A 21,431-nucleotide genomic window follows, 5' to 3' on the forward strand; every position below is an offset into this window, starting at 1 on the left:
TGGGACGTTTTAGGGTCCAGGTGAGGGTACGACAACACTTTAGGGGGCGCGTACGTGTGAGGGCGCGGGTTAGCGTTAGCGTACGGTTTAGGATTAGGGGACGGGTGAGGGTCAGGCTTCGGGGAAGGGTTAGGGATAGGGTTCGGGCTAGGGTTAGGGTTAGGGGACGGGGACGGTTTAGGGTCCAGGTGAGGGTACGACAACGCTTTAGGGGGCGCGTACGTGTGAGGGCGCGGGTTAGCGTTAGCGTACGGGTTAGGATTAGGGGACGGGTGAGGGTCAGGCTTCGGGGAAGGGTTAGGGTTAGGGTTCGGGCTAGGGTTAGGGTTAGGGGACGGGGACGGTTTAGGGTCTAGGTGAGGGTACGACAACACTTTAATTGGAGCGTACGTGTGAGGGCGCGGGATAGCGTTAGCGTTCGGGTTATGATTAGGGGACGGGTGAGAGTCAGGCTTCGGGGAAGGGTTAGGGTTAGGGTTCGGGCTAGGGTTAGGGTTAGGGTATGGGGACGGTTTAGGGTCCAGGTAAGGGTACGACAACGCTTTAGGGGGAGCGTATGTGTGAGGACGTGGGTTAGCGTTAGCGTACGGGTTAGGATTAGGGGACGGGTGAGGGTCAGGTTTCGGGGAAGTGTTAGGGTTAGGGTTCAGGCTAGGGTAAGGTTAGGGGACGGGGACGGTATAGGGTCCAGGTGAGGGTTCAACAACGCTTTAGGGGGAGCATACGTGTGAGAGCGCGGGTTAGCGTTAGCGTATCGGTTAGGATTAGGGGACGGGTGAGGGTCAAGCTTCGGGGAAGGGTTAAGGTTAGGGTTCGGGCTAGGGTTAGGGTTAGGGGACGGGTACGGTTTAGGGTCCAGGTGAGGGTACGACAACGCTTTAGGGGGAGCGTACGTGTGAGGGCGAGGGTTAGTGTTAGCGTACGGGTTAGGATTAGGGGACGGGTGAGGGTCAGGCTTCGGGGAAGGGTTAGGGTTAGGGTTCGGGCTAGGGTTAGGGTTAGGGTTAGGGGACGGGGACGGTTTAGGGTCCAGGTGAGGGTATGACAACGCTTTAGGGGGCGCGTACGTGTGCGGGCATGGGTTAGCGTTAGCGTACGGGTTAGGATTAGGGGACGGGTTAGGGTCAGGCTTCGGGGAAGGGTTAGTGTTAGGGTTCGGGCTAGGGTTAGGGTTAGGGGACGGGGACAGTTTAGGGCCAAGGTGAGGGTACGACATCGCTTTAGGGTGAGCGTACGTGTGAGGGCGCGGGTTAGCGTTAGCGTACGGGTTAGGATTAGGGGACGGGTGAGGGTCAGGCTTCGGGGAAGAGTTAGGGTTAGTGTTCGGGCTAGGGTTACGGTTAGGGGATGGGGACAGTTTAGGGTCCAGGTGAGGGTACGACAACGCTTTGGGGGAGCGTACGTGTGAGGGTGCGGGTTAGCGTTAGCGTACGGGTTAGCATTAGGGGACGGGTGAGGGTCAGGCTTCGGGGAAGGGTTAGGGTTAGGGTTCGGGCTAGGGTTAGGGTTAGGGGACGGGGACGGTTTAGGGTCCAGGTGAGGGTACGACAACGCTTTAGGGGGAGCGTACGTGTGAGGGCGCGGGTTAGCGTTAGTGTACGGGTTAGCATTAGGGGACGGGTGAGCGTCAGGCTTCGTGGAAGGGTTAGGGTTAGGGTTCGGGCTAGGGTTAGGGTTAGGGGACGGGGACGGTTTAGGTTCCAGGTGAGGGTACGACAACGCTTTAGGGGGATCGTACGTGTTAGGGCGCGGGTTAGCGTTAGCGTACCGGTTAGGATTAGGGGAAGGGTGAGGGTCAGGCCTCGGGGAAGGGTTAGGGTTAGGGTTCGGGCTAAGGTTAGGGTTAGGGCACGGGGACGATTTAGGGTCCAGGTGAGGGTACGACAACGCTTTAGGGGGAGCGTACGTGTGAGGGCGCGGGTTAGTGTTAGCGTACGGGTTAGGATTAGGGGACGGGTGAGTGTCAGGCTTCGGGGAAGGGTTAGTGTTAGGGTTCGGGCTAGGGTTAGGGTTAGGGGACGGGACGGTTTAGGGTCCAGGTGAGGGTACGACAACGATTTAGGGGGATCGTACGTGTGAGGGCGCGGGTTAGCGTTAGCGTACGGGTTAGGATTACGGGACGGGTGAGGGTCAGGCTTCCGGGAAGGGTTAGGGTTAGGGTTCGGTGTAGGGTTAGGGTTAGGGGACGGGGACGGTTTAGGGTCCAGGTGAGGGTACGACAACGCTTTAGGAGGAGCGTACGTGTGAGGGCGTCGGTTAGCGTTAGCGTACGGGTTAGGATTAGGGGACGGGTGAGGGTCAGGTTTCGGGGAAGGGTTAGGGTTAGGGTTCAGGCTAGGGTTAGGGTTAGGGGACGGGGACGGTTTAGGGTCCAGGTGAGGGTTCAACAACACTTTAGGGGGAGCGTACGTGTGAGGGCGCGGGTTAGCGTTAGCGTACGGGTTAGGATTAGGGGACGGGTGAGGGTCAGGTTTCGGGGAAGGGTTAGGGTTAGGGTTCAGTCTAGGGTTAGGGTTAGGGGACGGGGACGGTTTAGGGTCCAGGTGAGGGTTCAACAACACCTTAGGGGGAGCGTACGTGTGAGGGCGCGGGTTAGCGTTAGCGTACGGGATAGGATTAGGGGACGGGTGAGGGTCAGGCTTCGGGGAAGGGTTAGGTTTAGGGTTCTCGCTAGGTTTAGGGTTAGGGGACGGGGACGGTTTAGGGTCCAGGTGAGGGTACGACAACGCTTTAGGTGGAGCGTACGTGTGAGGGCGCGGGTTAGCGTTAGCGTATGGGTTAGGATTAGGGGACGGGTGAGGGTCAGGCTTCGCGGAAGGGTTAGGGTTAGAGTTCAGGCTCGGGTTAGGGTTAGGGGACGGGGGCGGTTTAGGGTCCAGGTGAGGGTACAACAACGCTTTAGGGGGAGCGTACGTGTCAGGGCGCGGGTTAGCGTTAGCGTACGGGTTAGGATTAGGGGACGGGTGAGGGTCAGGCTTCGGGGAAGTGTTAGGGTTTGGGCTAGGGTTAGTGTTAGGTGATGGGGACGGTTTTGGGTCCAGGTGAGGGTACGACAACGCTTTAGGGGGCGCGTACGTGTCAGGGCGCGGGTTAGCGTTAGCGTTCGGGTTATGATTAGGGGACGGGTGAGGGTCAGGCTTCGGGGAAGTGTTAGGGTTAGGGTTCGGGCTAGGGTTAGGGTTAGGGGACGGGGATGGTTTAGGGTCCAGGTGAGGGTACGACAACGCTTTAGGGGGAGCGTACGTGTGAGGGCGCGGGTTAGCGTTAGCGTACGGGATAGGATTAGGGGACGGGTGAGGGTCAGGCTTCGGCGAAGGGTTAGGTTTAGGGTTCGCGCTAGGGTTAGGGTTAGGGGACGGGGACGGTTTAGGGTCCAGGTGAGGGTACGACAACGCTTTACGGGGAGCGTACGTGTGAGGGCGCGTGTTAGCGTTAGCGTACCGGTTAGGATTAGGGGAAGGGTGAGGGTCAGGCTTCGGGGAAGGGTTAGGGTTAGGGTTCGGGCTAGGGTTAGGGTTAGGGGACGGGGACAGTTTAGTGTCCAGGTGAGGGTACGACAATGCTTGAGGGGGAGCGTACGTGTGAGGGCGCGGGTTAGCGTTAGCGTACGGGTTAGGATTAGGGGACGGGTGAGGGTCAGGCTTCGGGGAAGTGTTAGGGTTAGGGTTCGGGCTAGGGTTAGGGTTAGGGGACTGGGACGGTTTAGGGTCCAGGTGAGGGTACGACAACACTTTAGGGGGCGCGTACGTGTGAGGGCGCGGGTTAGCGTTAGCGTACGGTTTAGGATTAGGGGACGGGTGAGGGTCAGGCTTCGGGGAAGGGTTAGGGTTAGGGTTCGGGCTAGGGTTAGGGTTAGGGGACGGGGACGGTTTAGGGTCCAGGTGAGGGTACGACAACGCTTTAGGGGTCACGTACGTGTGAGGGCGCGGGTTAGCGTTAGTGTACGGGTTAGGATTAGGGGACGGGTGAGGGTCAGGCTTCGGAGAAGTGTTAGGGTTAGGGTTCGGGCTAGGGTTAGGGTTAGGAGACGGGGACGGTTTAGGGTCCAGGTGAGGGTACGACAACGCTTTAGGGGAAGCATACGTGTGAGGGCGCGGGTTAGCGTTAGCGTACGTGTTAGGATTAGGGGACGGGTGAGGGTCAGGCTTCGGGGAAGGGTTAGGGTTAGGGTTCGCGCTAGGGTTAGGGTTAGGGGACGGGGACGGTTTAGGTTCCAGGTGAGGGTACGACAACGCTTTAGGGGGAGCATACGTGTGAGGGCGCGGGTTAGCGTTAGCGTACAGGTTAGGATTAGGGGAAGGGTGAGGGTCAGGCTTCGGGGAAGTGTTAGGGTTAGGGTTTGGGCTAGGGTTAGGGTTAGGTGACGGGGACAGTTTAGGGTCCAGGTGAGGGTACGACAACGCTTTAGGGGGAGCGTACGTGTGAGGGCGCTGGTTAGCGTTAGTGTTCTGCTTAGGATTAGGGGACGGGTGAGTGTCAGGCTTCAGGGAAGGGTTAGGTTTAGGGTTCGGGCTAGGGTTAGGGTTAGGGGACGGGGACGGTTTAGGGTCCAGATGAGGGTACAACAACACTTTAGGGGGAGCGTACGTGTGAGGGCGCGGGTTAGCGTTAGCGTACGGGTTAGGATTAGGGGACGGGTGAGGGTCAGGATTCGGGGAAGCGTTAGGGTTAGGGTTCGGGCTAGGGTTAGGGTTAGGGGACGGGGACGGTTTAGGGTCCAGGTGAGGGTACGACAACGCTTTAGGGGGAGCGTACGTGTGAGGGCGCGGGTTAGCGTTAGCGTACGGGTTAGGATTAGGGGACGGGTGAGGGTGAGGCTTAGGGGAAGGGTTAGGGTTAGGGTTCGGGCTACGGTTAGGGTTAGGGGACGGGGACGGTTTAGGGTCCAGGTGAGGGTACGACAACGCTTTAGGGAGCACGTACGTGTGAGGGCATGGGTTAGCGTTAGCGTACGGGTTAGGATTAGGGGAAGGGTGAGGGTCAGGCTTCGGAGAAGGGTTACGGTGAGAGTTCGGGCTAGGGTTAGGGTTAGGGGACGGGGATGGTTTAGGGTCCAGGTGAGGGTACGACAACACTTTAGGGGGAGCGTACGTGTGAGGTCACGGGTTAGTGTTAGCATACGGGTTAGGATTAGGGGACGGGTGAGGGTCAGGCTTCGGGGAAGGGTTAGGGTTAGGGTTCGGGCTAGGGTTAGGGGACGGAGATGGTTTAGGGTCCAGGTGAGGGTACGACAACGCTTTAGGGGGAGCGTACTTGTGAGGGCGCGGGTTAGCGTTAGCGTACGGGTTAGGATTAGGGGACGGGTGAGGGTCAGGCTTCGGGGAAGGGTTAGGGTTAGGGGACGGGGACGGTTTAGGGTCCAGGTGAGGGTACGACAACGCTTTAGGGAGCACGTACATGTGAGGGCATGGGTTAGCGTTAGCGTACGGGTTAGGATTAGGGGACGGGTGAGGGTCAGGCTTCAGGGAAGGGTTAGGGTTAGGGTTCGTGCTAGGGTTAGGGTTAGGGGACGGGGACGGTTTAGGGTCCAGGTGAGGGTACGACAACGCTTTAGGGGGAGCGTACGTGTGAGGGCGCGGGTTAGCGTTAGCGTACCGGTTAGGATTAGGGGAAGGGTGAGGGTCAGGCTTCGGGGAAGGGTTAGGGTTAGGGTTCGGGCTAGGATTAGGGGACGGGGACGGTTTAGGGTCCAGGTGAGGGTACGACAACGCTTTAGGGGGAGCGTACGTGTGAGGGCGCGGTTTAGCGTTAGCGTACGGGTTAGGATTAGGGGACGGGTGAGAGTCAGGCTTCGGGGAAGGGTTAGGGTTAGGGTTCGGGCTAGGGTTACGATTAGGGGACAGGGATGCTTTAGGGTCCAGGTGAGGGTACGACAACGCTTTAGGGGGAGCGTACATCTGAGGGCGCAGGTTAGCGTTAGCGTACGGGTTAGGATTAGGGGACGGGTGAGGGTCAGGCTTCGGGGAAGGGTTAGGGTTAGGGTTCGGGCTAGGGTTAGGGTTAGGTGACGGGGACGGTTTAGGGTCCAGGTGAGGGTACGACAATGCTTTAGGGGGAGCGTACGTGTGAGGGCGCGGGTTAGCGTTAGCGTTCGGGTTAGGATTAGGGGACGGGTGAGGGTCAGGCTTCAGGGAAGGGTTAGGGTTAGGGTTCGGGCTAGGCTTAGGGTTAGGGGACGGGGACGGTTTAGGGTCCAGATGAGGGTACGACTACGCTTTAGGGGTAGCGTACGTGTGAGGGCGCGGGTTAGCGTTAGCGTACGGGTTAGGATTAGGAGACGGGTGACGGTCAGGCTTCGGGGAAGGGTTAGGGTTAGGGTTCGGGCTAGGGTTACGGTTAGGGGACGGGGACGGTTTAGGGTCCAGGTGAGGGTACGACAACGCTTTAGGGGGAGCGTACGTCTGTGGGTGTGGGTTAGCGTTAGCGTACGGGTTAGGATTAGGGGACGGGTGAGGGTCAGGCTTCGGGGAAGGGTTAGGGTTAGGGTTCGGGCTAGGATTAGGGGACGGGGACGGTTTAGGGTCCAGGTGAGGGTACGACAACGCTTTAGGGGGAACGTACGTGTGAGGGCGCGGTTTAGCGTTAGCGTACGGGTTAGGATTAGGGGACGGGTGAGGGTCAGGCTTCGGGGAAGGGTTAGGGTTAGGGTTCGGGCTAGGGTTAGGGTTAGGGGACTGGGACGGTTTAGGGTCCAGGTGAGGGTACGACAACACTTTAGGGGGCGCGTACGTGTGAGGGCGCCGGTTAGGGTTAGCGTACGGTTTAGGATTAGGGGACGGGTGAGGGTCAGGCTTCGGGGAAGGGTTACGGATAGGGTTCGGGCTAGGGTTAGTGTTAGGGGACGGGGACGGTTTAGGGTCCAGGTGAGGGTACGACAACGCTTTAGGGGGCGCGTACGTGTGAGGGCGCGGGTTAGCGTTAGCGTACGGGTTAGGATTAGGGGACGGGTGAGGGTCAGGCTTCGGGGAAGGGTTAGGGTTAGGGTTCGGGCTAGAGTTAGGGTTAGGGGACGGGGACGGTTTAGGGTCTAGGTGAGGGTACGACAACGCTTTAATTGGAGCGTACGTGTGAGGGCGCGTGTTAGCGTTAGCGTATGGGTTAGGATTAGGGGACGGGTGAGGGTCAGGCTTCGGGGAAGGGTTAGGGTTAGGGTTCGGGCTAGGGTTAGGGTTAGGGGATGGGGATGGTTTAGGGTCCAGGTGAGGGTACGACAACGCTTTAGGGGGAGCGTACGTGTGAGGACGTGTGTTAGCATTAGCGTACGGGTTAGGATTAGGAGACGGGTGAGGGTCAGGTTTCGGGGAAGGGTTAGGGTTAGGGTTCAGGCTAGGGTTAGGGTTAGGGGACGGGGACGGTATAGGGTCCAGGTGAGGGTTCAACAACGCTTTAGGGGGAGCATACGTGTGAGGGCGTGGGTTAGCGTTAGCGTATCGGTTAGGATTAGGGGACGGGTGAGGGTCAAGCTTCGGGGAAGTGTTAAGGTTAGGGTTCGGGCTAGGGTTAGGGTTAGGGGACGGGGACGGTTTAGGGTCCAGGTGAGGGTACGACAACTCTTTAGGGGGAGCATACGTGTGAGGGCGTGGGTTAGTGTTAGCGTACGGGTTAGGATTAGGGGACGGGTGAGTGTCAGGCTTCGGGGAAGGGTTAGGGTTAGGGTTGGGGCTAGGGTTAGGGTTAGATGACGGGGATGGTTTAGGGTCCAGGTGAGGGTACGACAACGCTTTAGGGGTCACGTACTTGTGAGGGCGCGGGTTAGCGTTAGTGTACGGGTTAGGATTAGGGGACGGGTGAGGGTCAGGCTTCGGGGAAGGGTTAGGGTTAGGGTTCGGGCTAGGGTTAGGGTTAGGGGACGGGGACGGTTTAGGGTCCAGGTGAGGGTACGACAACGCTTTAGGGAGCACGTACGTGTGAGGGCATGGGTTAGCGTTAGCGTACGGGTTAGGATTAGGGGACGGGTGAGGGTCAGGCTTCAGGGAAGGGTTAGGGTTAGGGTTCGGGCTAGGGTTAGGGTTAGGGGACGGGGACGGTTTAGGGTCCAGGTGAGGGTACAACAACGCTTTAGGGGGAGCGTACGTGTGAGGGCGCGGGTTAGCGTTAGCGTACGGGTTAGGATTAGGGGACGGGTGAGGGTCAGGCTTCGGGGAAGGGTTGGGGTTAGGGTTCGGGCTAGGGTTAGGGTTAAGGGACGGGGACGGTTTACGTCCAGGTGAGGGTACGACAACGCTTTAGGGGGAGCGTACGTGTGAGGGCGCATGTTATCGTTAGCGTACGCGTTAGGATTAGGGGACGGGTGAGGGTGGGGCTTCGGGGAAGGGTTAGGGTTAGGGTTCGGTCTAGGGTTAGGGTTAGGGAACGGGGACGGTTTAGGGTCCAGGTGAAGGTACGACAACGTTTTAGGGGGAGCGTACGTGTGACTGCACGGGTTAGAGTTAGCGTACGGTTTAGGATTAAGGGACGGGTGAGGGTCAGGCTTCGGGGAAGGGTTAGGGTTAGGGTTCGGCGTAGGGTTAGGGTTAGGGTTAGGGGACGGTTTAGGGTCCAGGTGAGGGTACGACAACGCTTAGGGGGAGCATACGTGTGAGGGCGCGGGTTAGCGTTAGCGTACGGGTTAGGATTAGGGGACGGGTGAGGGTCAGGCTTCGGGGAAGGGTTAGGGTTAGGGTTCGGGCTAGGGTTAGGGTTAGGGGACGGGGACGGTTTAGGGTCCAGGTGAGGGTACGTCAACGCTTTAGCGGGAGCGTACGTGTGAGGGCGCGGGTTAGCGTTAGCGTACGGGTTACGATTAGGGGACGGGTGAGGGCCAATTTTCGGGGAAGGGTTAGGGTTAGAGTTCAGGCTAGGTTTAGGGTTAGGGGACGGGGACGGTTTAGGGTCCAGGTGAGGGTACAACAATGCTTTAGGGGGAGCGTACGTGTGAGGGCGTGGGTTAGCGTTAGTGTACGGTTTAGGATTATGGGAAGGGTGAGGGTCAGGCTTCGGGGAAGGGTTACGGTTAGGGTTCGGGCTAGGGTTAGGGTTAGGGGACGGGGACGGTTTAGGGTCCAGGTGAGGGTACGACAACGCTTTAGGGGGAGCGTACGTGTGAGGGCACGGGTTAGTGTTAGCATACGGGTTAGGATTAGGGGACGGGTGAGGGTCAGGCTTCGGGGAAGGGTTAGGGTTAGGGTTCGGGCTAGGGTTAGGGGACGGGGACGGTTTAGGGTCCAGGTGAGGGTACGACAACGCTTTAGGGGGAGCGTACGTGTGAGGGCGCGGGTTAGCGTTAGCGTACGGGTTAGGATTAGGGGAAGGGTGAGTGTCAGGCTTCGGGGAAGTGTTAGGGTTAGGGTGCGGGCTAGGGTTAGGGTTACGTGACGGGGACGGTTTAGGGTCCAGGTGAGGGTACGACAACGCTTTAGGGGGAGCGTACGTGTGAGGGCGCGGGTTAGCGTTAGCGTTCGGGTTAGGATTAGGGGACGGGTGAGTGTCAGGCTTCAGGGAAGGGTTAGGCTTAGGGTTCGGGCTAGGGTTAGGGTTAGGGGACGGGGACGGTTTAGGGTACAGGTGAAGGTACGACAACGCTTTAGGGGGAGCGTACGTGTGAGGGCGCGGGTTAGCGTTAGCGTTCGGGTTAGGATTAGGGGACGGGTGAGTGTCAGGCTTCAGGGAAGGGTTAGGCTTAGGGTTCGGGCTAGGGTTAGGGTTAGGGGACGGGGACGGTTTAGGGTACAGGTGAAGGTACGACAACGCTTTAGGGGGAGCGTACGTGTGAGGGCGCGGGTTAGCGTTAGCGTTCGGGTTAGGATTAGGGGAGGGGTGAGGTTCAGGCTTCAGGGAAGGGTTAGGGTTAGGGTTCAGGATAGGTTTAGGGTTAGGGGACGGGGACGGTTTAGGGTCCAGGTGAGGGTACAACAATGCTTTAGGGGGAGCGTACGTGTGAGGGCGCGGGTTAGCGTTAGCGTACGGTTTAGGATTATGGGAAGGGTGAGGGTCAGGCTTCGGGGAAGGGTTAGGGTTAGGGTTCGGGCTAGGGTTAGGGTTAGGGGACAGGGACGGTTTAGGGTCCAGGTGAGGGTACGACAACGCTTTAGGGGGAGCGTACGTGTGAGGGGGCGGGTTAGCGTTAGCGTACGGGTTAGGATTAGGGGACGGGTGAGGGTCTCGCTTCGGGGAAGGGTTAGGTTTAGGGTTCAGGCTACGGTTAGGGTTAGTGGACGGGGACGGTTTAGGGTCCAGGTGAGGGTACGACAACGCTTTAGGTGGAGCGTACGTGTGAGGGCGCGGGTTAGCATTAGCGTACGGGTTAGGATTAGGGGAAGGGTGAGGGTCAGGCTTCGGGGAAGGGTTACGGTGAGAGTTCGGGCTAGGGTTAGGGTTAGGGGACGGGGATGGTTTAGGGTCCAGGTGAGGGTACGACAACACTTTAGGGGGAGTGTACGTGTGAGGTCACGGGTTAGTGTTAGCATACGGGTTAGGATTAGGGGACGGGTGAGGGTCAGGCTTCGGGGAAGGGTTAGGGTTAGGGTTCGGGCTAGGGTTAGGGGACGGAGATGGTTTAGGGTCCAGGTGAGGGTACGACAACGCTTTAGGGGGAGCGTACTTGTGAGGGCGCGGGTTAGCGTTAGCGTACGGGTTAGGATTAGGGGACGGGTGAGGGTCAGGCTTCGGGGAAGGGTTAGGGTTAGGGGACGGGGACGGTTTAGGGTCCAGGTGAGGGTACGACAACGCTTTAGGGAGCACGTACATGTGAGGGCATGGGTTAGCGTTAGCGTACGGGTTAGGATTAGGGGACGGGTGAGGGTCAGGCTTCAGGGAAGGGTTAGGGTTAGGGTTCGGGCTAGGGTTAGGGTTAGGGGACGGGGACGGTTTAGGGTCCAGGTGAGGGTACGACAACGCTTTAGGGGGAGCGTACGTGTGAGGGCGCGGGTTAGCGTTAGCGTACCGGTTAGGATTAGGGGAAGGGTGAGGGTCAGGCTTCGGGGAAGGGTTAGGGTTAGGGTTCGGGCTAGGATTAGGGGACGGGGACGGTTTAGGGTCCAGGTGAGGGTACGACAACGCTTTAGGGGGAGCGTACGTGTGAGGGCGCGGTTTAGCGTTAGCGTACGGGTTAGGATTAGGGGACGGGTGAGAGTCAGGCTTCGGGGAAGGGTTAGGGTTAGGGTTCGGGCTAGGGTTACGATTAGGGGACAGGGATGCTTTAGGGTCCAGGTGAGGGTACGACAACGCTTTAGGGGGAGCGTACATCTGAGGGCGCAGGTTAGCGTTAGCGTACGGGTTAGGATTAGGGGACGGGTGAGGGTCAGGCTTCGGGGAAGGGTTAGGGTTAGGGTTCGGGCTAGGGTTAGGGTTAGGTGACGGGGACGGTTTAGGGTCCAGGTGAGGGTACGACAACGCTTTAGGGGGAGCGTACGTGTGAGGGCGCGGGTTAGCGTTAGCGTTCGGGTTAGGATTAGGGGACGGGTGAGGGTCAGGCTTCAGGGAAGGGTTAGGGTTAGGGTTCGGGCTAGGCTTAGGGTTAGGGGACGGGGACGGTTTAGGGTCCAGATGAGGGTACGACTACGCTTTAGGGGTAGCGTACGTGTGAGGGCGCGGGTTAGCGTTAGCGTACGGGTTAGGATTAGGAGACGGGTGACGGTCAGGCTTCGGGGAAGGGTTAGGGTTAGGGTTCGGGCTAGGGTTACGGTTAGGGGACGGGGACGGTTTAGGGTCCAGGTGAGGGTACGACAACGCTTTAGGGGGAGCGTACGTCTGTGGGTGTGGGTTAGCGTTAGCGTACGGGTTAGGATTAGGGGACGGGTGAGGGTCAGGCTTCGGGGAAGGGTTAGGTTTAGGGTTCGGGCTAGGGTTAGTGTTAGGGGACGGGGACGGTTTAGGGTCCAGGTGAGGGTACGAAAACGCTTTAGGGGGAGCGTACGTGTGAGGGCGCGGGTTAGCGTTAGCGTACCGGTTAGGATTAGGGGAAAGGTGAGGGTCAGGCTTCGGGTAAGGGTTAGGGTTAGGGTTCGGGCTAGGGTTAGGGTTAGGGGACGGGGACAGTTTAGGGTCCAGGTGAGGGTACGACAATGCTTTAGGGGGAGCGTACGTGTGAGGGCGCGGGTTAGCGTTAGCGTACGGGTTAGGATTAGGGGACGGGTGAGGGTCAGGCTTCGGGGAAGTGTTAGGGTTAGGGTTCGGGCTAGGGTTAGGGTTAGGGGACTGGGACGGTTTAGGGTCCAGGTGAGGGTACGACAACACTTTAGGGGGCGCGTACGTGTGAGGGCGCGGGTTAGCGTTAGCGTACGGTTTAGGATTAGGGAACGGGTGAGGGTCAGGCTTCGGGGAAGGGTTAGGTTTAGGGTTCGGGCTAGGGTTAGGGTTAGGGGACGGGGACGGTTTAGGGTCCAGGTGAGGGTACGACAACGCTTTAGGGGTCACGTACTTGTGAGGGCGCGGGTTAGCGTTAGTGTACGGGTTAGGATTAGGGGACGGGTGAGGGTCAGGCTTCGGGGAAGGGTTAGGGTTAGGGTTCGGGCTAGGGTTAGGGTTAGGGGACGGGGACGGTTTAGGGTCCAGGTGAGGGTACGACAACGCTTTAGGGGAAGCATACGTGTGAGGGCGCGGGTTAGCGTTAGCGTACGGGTTAGGATTAGGGGACGGGTGAGGGTCAGGCTTCGGGGAAGGGTTAGGGTTAGGGTTCGGGCTAGGGTTAGGGTTAGGGGACGGGGACGGTTTAGGTTCCAGGTGAGGGTACGACAACGCTTTAGGGGGAGCGTACGTGTGAGGGTGCGGGTTAGCGTTAGCGTACGGGTTAGGATTAGGGGACGGGTGAGGGTGAGGCTTCGGGGAAGGGTTAGTGTTAGGGTTCGGGCTAGGGTTAGGGTTAGGGGACGGGGACGGTTTAGGGTCCAGGTGAGGGTACGACAACGCTTTAGGGAGCACGTACGTGTGAGGGCATGGGTTAGCGTTAGCGTACGGGTTAGGATTAGGGGACGGGTGAGGGTCAGGCTTCGGGGAAGGGTTAGGGTTAGGGTTCGGGCTAGGATTAGGGGACGGGGACGGTTTAGGGTCCAGGTGAGGGTACGACAACGCTTTAGGGGGAACGTACGTGTGAGGGCGCGGTTTAGCGTTAGCGTACGGGTTAGGATTAGGGGACGGGTGAGGGTCAGGCTTCGGGGAAGGGTTAGGGTTAGGGTTCGGGCTAGGGTTAGGGTTAGGGGACTGGGACGGTTTAGGGTCCAGGTGAGGGTACGACAACACTTTAGGGGGCGCGTACGTGTGAGGGCGCGGGTTAGGGTTAGCGTACGGTTTAGGATTAGGGGACGGGTGAGGGTCAGGCTTCGGGGAAGGGTTACGGATAGGGTTCGGGCTAGGGTTAGTGTTAGGGGACGGGGACGGTTTAGGGTCCAGGTGAGGGTACGACAACGCTTTAGGGGGCGCGTACGTGTGAGGGCGCGGGTTAGCGTTAGCGTACGGGTTAGGATTAGGGGACGGGTGAGGGTCAGGCTTCGGGGAAGGGTTAGGGTTAGGGTTCGGGCTAGAGTTAGGGTTAGGGGACGGGGACGGTTTAGGGTCTAGGTGAGGGTACGACAACGCTTTAATTGGAGCGTACGTGTGAGGGCGCGTGTTAGCGTTAGCGTATGGGTTAGGATTAGGGGACGGGTGAGGGTCAGGCTTCGGGGAAGGGTTAGGGTTAGGGTTCGGGCTAGGGTTAGGGTTAGGGGATGGGGATGGTTTAGGGTCCAGGTGAGGGTACGACAACGCTTTAGGGGGAGCGTACGTGTGAGGACGTGTGTTAGCATTAGCGTACGGGTTAGGATTAGGAGACGGGTGAGGGTCAGGTTTCGGGGAAGGGTTAGGGTTAGGGTTCAGGCTAGGGTTAGGGTTAGGGGACGGGGACGGTATAGGGTCCAGGTGAGGGTTCAACAACGCTTTAGGGGGAGCATACGTGTGAGGGCGCGGGTTAGCGTTAGCGTATCGGTTAGGATTAGGGGACGGGTGAGGGTCAAGCTTCGGGGAAGTGTTAAGGTTAGGGTTCGGGCTAGGGTTAGGGTTAGGGGACGGGGACGGTTTAGGGTCCAGGTGAGGGTACGACAACTCTTTAGGGGGAGCATACGTGTGAGGGCGTGGGTTAGTGTTAGCGTACGGGTTAGGATTAGGGGACGGGTGAGTGTCAGGCTTCGGGGAAGGGTTAGGGTTAGGGTTGGGGCTAGGGTTAGGGTTAGATGACGGGGACGGTTTAGGGTCCAGGTGAGGGTACGACAACGCTTTAGGGGTCACGTACTTGTGAGGGCGCGGGTTAGCGTTAGCGTACGGGTTAGGATTAGGGGACGGGTGAGGGTCAGGCTTCGGGGAAGGGTTAGGGTTAGGGTTCGGGCTAGGGTTAGGGTTAGGGGACGGGGACGGTTTAGGGTCCAGGTGAGGGTACGACAACGCTTTAGGGAGCACGTACGTGTGAGGGCATGGGTTAGCGTTAGCGTACGGGTTAGGATTAGGGGACGGGTGAGGGTCAGGCTTCAGGGAAGGGTTAGGGTTAGGGTTCGGGCTAGGGTTAGGGTTAGGGGACGGGGACGGTTTAGGGTCCAGGTGAGGGTACAACAACGCTTTAGGGGGAGCGTACGTGTGAGGGCGCGGGTTAGCGTTAGCGTACGGGTTAGGATTAGGGGACGGGTGAGGGTCAGGCTTCGGGGAAGGGTTGGGGTTAGGGTTCGGGCTAGGGTTAGGGTTAAGGGACGGGGACGGTTTACGTCCAGGTGAGGGTACGACAACGCTTTAGGGGGAGCGTACGTGTGAGGGCGCATGTTATCGTTAGCGTACGCGTTAGGATTAGGGGACGGGTGAGGGTGGGGCTTCGGGGAAGGGTTAGGGTTAGGGTTCGGTCTAGGGTTAGGGTTAGGGAACGGGGACGGTTTAGGGTCCAGGTGAAGGTACGACAACGTTTTAGGGGGAGCGTACGTGTGACTGCACGGGTTAGAGTTAGCGTACGGTTTAGGATTAAGGGACGGGTGAGGGTCAGGCTTCGGGGAAGGGTTAGGGTTAGGGTTCGGCGTAGGGTTAGGGTTAGGGTTAGGGGACGGTTTAGGGTCCAGGTGAGGGTACGACAACGCTTAGGGGGAGCATACGTGTGAGGGCGCGGGTTAGCGTTAGCGTACGGGTTAGGAATAGGGGACGGGTGAGGGTCAGGCTTCGGGGAAGGGTTAGGGTTAGGGTTCGGGCTAGGGTTAGGGTTAGGGGACGGGGACGGTTTAGGGTCCAGGTGAGGGTACGTCAACGCTTTAGGGGGAGCGTACGTGTGAGGGCACGGGTTAGCGTTAGCGTACGGGTTACGATTAGGGGACGGGTGAGGGTCAGGCTTCGGGGAAGTGTTAGGGTTAGGGTTCGGGCTAGGGTTAGGGGACGGGGATGGTTTAGGGTCCAGTTGAGGGTACGACAACGCTTTAGGGGGAGCGTACGTGTGAGGGCGCGGGTTAGCGTTAACGTACGGGTTAGGATTAGGGGAAGGGTGAGGGTCAGGCTTCGGGGAAGGGTTAGGGTTAGGGTTCAGGCTAGGGTTAGGGTTACGGGACGGGGATGGTTTAGGGTCCAGGTGAGGGTACGACAACGCTTTAGGGGGAGCGTACGTGTGAGGGCGCGGGTTAGCGTTAGCGTACGGGATAGGATTAGGGGACGGGTGAGGGTGAGGCTTCGGGGAAGGGTTAGGTTTAGGGTTCGCGCTAGGGTTATGGTTAGGGGATGGGGACGGTTTAGGGTCCAGGTGAGGGTATGACAACGCTTTAGGTGGAGCGTACGTGTGAGGGCGCGGGTTAGCATTAGCGTACGGGTTAGGATTAGGGGAAGGGTGAGGGTCAGGCTTCGGGGAAGGGTTAGGGTTAGAGTTCGGGCTCGGGTTAGGGTTAGGGGACGGGGACGGTTTAGGGTCCAGGTGAGGGTACAACAACGCTTTAGGGGGAGCGTACGTGTGAGGGCGCGGGTTAGCGTTAGCGTACGGGTTAGGATTAGGGGACGGGTGAGGGTCAGGCTTCGGGGAAGGGTTGGGGTTAGGGTTCGGGCTAGGGTTAGGGTTAAGGGACGGGGACGGTTTACGTCCAGGTGAGGGTACGACAACGCTTTAGGGGGAGCGTACGTGTGAGGGCGCATGTTATCGTTAGCGTACGCGTTAGGATTAGGGGACGGGTGAGGGTGGGGCTTCGGGGAAGGGTTAGGGTTAGGGTTCGGTCTAGGGTTAGGGTTAGGGAACGGGGACGGTTTAGGGTCCAGGTGAAGGTACGACAACGTTTTAGGGGGAGCGTACGTGTGAGTGCACGGGTTAGAGTTAGCGTACGGTTTAGGATTAGGGGACGGGTGAGGGTCAGGCTTCGGGGAAGGGTTAGGGTTAGGGTTCGGCGTAGGGTTAGGGTTAGGGGACGGGGACGGTTTAGGGTCCAGGTGAGGGTACGACAACGCTTAGGGGGAGCATACGTGTGAGGGCGCGGGTTAGCGTTAGCGTACGGGTTAGGAGTAGGGGACAGGTGAGGGCCAGGCTTCAGGGAAGGGTTAGGGTTAGGGTTCAGGCTAGGGTTAGGGTTAGGGGACGGGGACGGTTTAGGGTCCAGGTGAGGATACGACAACGCTTTAGGGGGAGCGTACGTGTGAGGGCGTGGGTTAGCGTTAGCGTACGGGTTAGGATTAGGGGACGGGTGAGGGTCAGGCTTCGGGGAAGGGTTAGGGTTAGGGTTCGGGCTAGGGTTAGGGTTAGGGGACGGGGACGGTTTAGGGTCCAGGTGAGGGTACGACAACTCTTTAGGGGGAGCGTACGTGTGAGGGCGCGGGTTAGCGTTAGCGTACGGTTTAGGATTAGGGGACGGGTGAGGGTCAGGCTTCGGGGAAGGGTTAGGGTTAGGGTTCGGGCTAGGGTTAGGGTTAGGGGACGGGGACGGTTTAGGGTCCAGGTGAGGGTACGACAACGCTTTAGGGAGCACGTACGTGTGAGGGCATGGGTTAGCGTTAGCGTACGGGTTAGGATTAGGGGACGGGTGAGGGTCAGGCTTCGGGGAAGGGTTAGGGTTAGGGTTCGGGCTAGGGTTAGGGTTAGGGGACGGGGACGGTTTAGGGTCCAGGTGAGGGTACGACAACGCTTTAGGGGGAGCGTACATGTGAGGGCGCGGGTTAGCGTTAGCGTACCGGTTAGGATTAGGGGAAGGGTGAGGGTCAGGCTTCGGGGAAGGGTTAGGGTTAGGGTTCGGGCTAGGATTAGGGGACGGGGACGGTTTAGGGTCCAGGTGAGGGTACGACAACGCTTTAGGGGGAACGTACGTGTGAGGGCGCGGTTTAGCGTTAGCGTACGGGTTAGGATTAGGGGACGGGTGAGGGTCAGGCTTCGGGGAAGGGTTAGGGTTAGGGTTCGGGCTAGGGTTAGGGTTAGGGGACTGGGACGGTTTAGGGTCCAGGTGAGGGTACGACAACACTTTAGGGGGCGCGTACGTGTGAGGGCGCGGGTTAGCGTTAGCGTACGGTTTAGGATTAGGGGACGGGTGAGGGTCAGGCTTCGGGGAAGGGTTAGGGATAGGGTTCGGGCTAGGGTTAGTGTTAGGGGACGGGGACGGTTTAGGGTCCAGGTGAGGGTACGACAACGCTTTAGGGGGCGCGTACGTGTGAGGGCGCGGGTTAGCGTTAGCGTACGGGTTAGGATTAGGGGACGGGTGAGGGTCAGGCTTCGGGGAAGGGTTAGGGTTAGGGTTCGGGCTAGAGTTAGGGTTAGGGGACGGGGACGGTTTAGGGTCTAGGTGAGGGTACGACAACGCTTTAATTGGAGCGTACGTGTGAGGGCGCGGGTTAGCGTTAGCGTATGGGTTAGGATTAGGGGACGGGTGAGGGTCAGGCTTCGGGGAAGGGTTAGGGTTAGGGTTCGGGCTAGGGTTAGGGTTAGGGGATGGGGATGGTTTAGGGTCCAGGTGAGGGTACGACAACGCTTTAGGGGGAGCGTACGTGTGAGGACGTGGGTTAGCATTAGCGTACGGGTTAGGATTAGGGGACGGGTGAGGGTCAGGTTTCGGGGAAGGGTTAGGGTTAGGGTTCAGGCTAGGGTTAGGGTTAGGGGACGGGGACGGTATAGGGTCCAGGTGAGGGTTCAACAACGCTTTAGGGGGAGCATACGTGTGAGGGCGCGGGTTAGCGTTAGCGTATCGGTTAGGATTAGGGGACGGGTGAGGGTCAAGCTTCGGGGAAGGGTTAAGGTTAGGGTTCGGGCTAGGGTTAGGGTTAGGGGACGGGGACGGTTTAGGGTCCAGGTGAGGGTACGACAACGCTTTAGGGGGAGCATACGTGTGAGGGCGCGGGTTAGTGTTAGCGTACGGGTTAGGATTAGGGGACGGGTGAGTGTCAGGCTTCGGGGAAGGGTTAGGGTTAGGGTTGGGGCTAGGGTTAGGGTTAGGTGACGGGGACGGTTTAGGGTCCAGGTGAGGGTACGACAACGCTTTAGGGGTCACGTACTTGTGAGGGCGCGGGTTAGCGTTAGTGTACGGGTTAGGATTAGGGGACGGGTGAGGGTCAGGCTTCGGGGAAGGGTTAGGGTTAGGGTTCGGGCTAGGGTTAGGGTTAGGGGACGATGACGGTTTAGGGTCCAGGTGAGGGTACGAAAACGCTTTAGGGAGCACGTACGTGTGAGGGCATGGGTTAGCGTTAGCGTACGGGTTAGGATTAGGGGACGGGTGAGGGTCAGGCTTCAGGGAAGGGTTAGGGTTAGGGTTCGGGCTAGGATTAGGGGACGGGGACGGTTTAGGGTCGAGGTGAGGGTACGACAACGCTTTAGGGGGAGCGTACGTGTGAGGGCGCGGTTTAGCGTTAGCGTACGGGTTAGGATTAGGGGACGGGTGAGGGTCAGGCTTCGGGGAAGGGTTAGGGTTAGGGTTCGGGCTAGGGTTAGGGTTAGGGGACTGGGACGGTTTAGGGTCCAGGTGAGGGTACGACAACACTTTAGGGGGCGCGTACGTGTGAGGGCGCGGGTTAGCGTTAGCGTACGGTTTAGGATTAGGGGACGGGTGAGGGTCAGGCTTCGGGGAAGGGTTAGGGATAGGGTTCGGGCTAGGGTTAGTGTTAGGGGACGGGGACGGTTTAGGGTCCAGGTGAGGGTACGACTACGCTTTAGGGGGCGCGTACGTGTGAGGGCGCGGGTTAGCGTTAGCGTACGGGTTAGGATTAGGGGACGGGTGAGGGTCAGGCTTCGGGGAAGGGTTAGGGTTAGGGTTCGGGCTAGAGTTAGGGTTAGGGGACGGGGACGGTTTAGGGTCCAGGTGAGGGTACGACAACGCTTTAGGGGTCACGTACTTGTGAGTGCGCGGGTTAGCGTTAGTGTACAGGTTAGGATTAGGGGACGGGTGAGGGTCAGGCTTCGGGGAAGGGTTAGGGTTAGGGTTCGGGCTAGGGTTAGGGTTAGGGGACGGGGACGGTTTAGGGTCCAGGTGAGGGTACGACAACGCTTTAGGGGAAGCATACGTGTGAGGGCGCGGGTTAGCGTTAGCGTACGGGTTAGGATTAGGGGACGGGTGAGGGTCAGGCTTCGGGGAAGGGTTAGGTTTAGGGTTCGGACTAGGGTTAGGGTTAGGGGACGGGGACGGTTTAGGGTCCAGGTGAGGGTACGACAACGCTTTAGGGGGAGCGTACGTGTGAGGGCGCGGGTTAGCGTTAGCGTACCGGTTAGGATTAGGGGAAAGGTGAGGGTCAGGCTTCGGGTAAGGGTTCGGGTTAGGGTTCGGGCTAGGGTTAGGGTTAGGGGACGGGGACAGTTTAGGGTCCAGGTGAGGGTACGACAATGCTTTAGGGGGAGCGTACGTGTGAGGGCGCGGGTTAGCGTTAGCGTACGGGTTAGGATTAGGGGACGGGTGAGGGTCAGGCTTCGGGGAAGTGTTAGGGTTAGGGTTCGGGCTAGGGTTAGGGTTAGGGGACTGGGACGGTTTAGGGTCCAGGTGAGGGTACGACAACACTTTAGGGGGCGCGTACGTGTGAGGGCGCGGGTTAGCGTTAGCGTACGGTTTAGGATTAGGGAACGGGTGAGGGTCAGGCTTCGGGGAAGGGTTAGGGTTAGGGTTCGGGCTAGGGTTAGGGTTAGGGGACCGGGACGGTTTAGGGTCCAGGTGAGGGTACGACAACGCTTTAGGGGTCACGTACTTGTGAGGGCGCGGGTTAGCGTTAGTGTACGGGTTAGGATTAGGGGACGGGTGAGGGTCAGGCTTCGGGGAAGGGTTAGGGTTAGGGTTCGGGCTAGGGTTAGGGTTAGGGGACGGGGACGGTTTAGCGTCCAGGTGAGGGTATGACAACGCTTTAGGGGAAGCATACGTGTGAGGGCGCGGGTTAGCGTTAGCGTACGGGTTAGGATTAGGGGACGGGTGAGGGTCAGGCTTCGGGGAAGGGTTAGGGTTAGGGTTCGGGCTAGGGTTAGGGTTAGGGGACGGGGACGGTTTAGGTTCCAGGTGAGGGTACGACAACGCTTTAGGGGGAGCGTACGTGTGAGGGTGCGGGTTAGAGTTAGCGTACGGGTTAGGATTAGGGGACGGGTGAGGGTGAGGCTTCGGGGAAGGGTTAGGGTTAGGGTTCGGGCTAGGGTTAGGGTTAGGGGACGGGGACGGTTTAGGGTCCAGGTGAGGGTACGACAACGCTTTAGGGAGCACGTACGTGTGAGGGCATGGGTTAGCGTTAGCGTACGGGTTAGGATTAGGGGACGGGTGAGGGTCAGGCTTCGGGGAGGGGTTAGGGTTAGGGTTCGGGCTAGGGTTAGGGTTAGGGGACGGGGACGGTTTAGGGTCCAGGTGAGGGTACGACAACGCTTTAGGGGGAGCGTACATGTGAGGGCGCGGGTTAGCGTTAGCGTACCGGTTAGGATTAGGGGAAGGGTGAGGGTCAGGCTTCGGGGAAGGGTTAGGGTTAGGGTTCGGGCTAGGATTAGGGGACGGGGACGGTTTAGGGTCCAGGTGAGGGTACGACAACGCTTTAGGGGGAACGTAAGTGTGAGGGCGCGGTTTAGCGTTAGCGTACGGGTTAGGATTAGGGGACGGGTGAGGGTCAGGCTTCGGGGAAGGGTTAGGGTTAGGGTTCGGGCTAGGGTTAGGGTTAGGGGACTGGGACGGTTTAGGGTCCAGGTGAGGGTACGACAACACTTTAGGGGACGCGTACGTGTGAGGGCGCGGGTTAGCGTTAGCGTACGGTTTAGGATTAGGGGACGGGCGAGGGTCAGGCTTCGGGGAAGGGTTAGGGATAGGGTTCGGGCTAGGGTTAGTGTTAGGGGACGGGGACGGTTTAGGGTCCACGTGAGGGTACGACAACGCTTTAGGGGGCGCGTACGTGTGAGGGCGCGGGTTAGCGTTAGCGTACGGGTTAGGATTAGGGGACGGGTGAGGGTCAGGCTTCGGGGAAGGGTTAGGGTTAGGGTTCGGGCTAGAGTTAGGGTTAGGGGACGGGGACGGTTTAGTGTCTAGGTGAGGGTACGACAACGCTTTAATTGGAGC

Source organism: Grampus griseus (assembly GCF_964374135.1).
Source record: "Grampus griseus genome assembly, chromosome: 16".
Taxonomy (NCBI): Eukaryota; Metazoa; Chordata; class Mammalia; order Artiodactyla; family Delphinidae; genus Grampus; species Grampus griseus.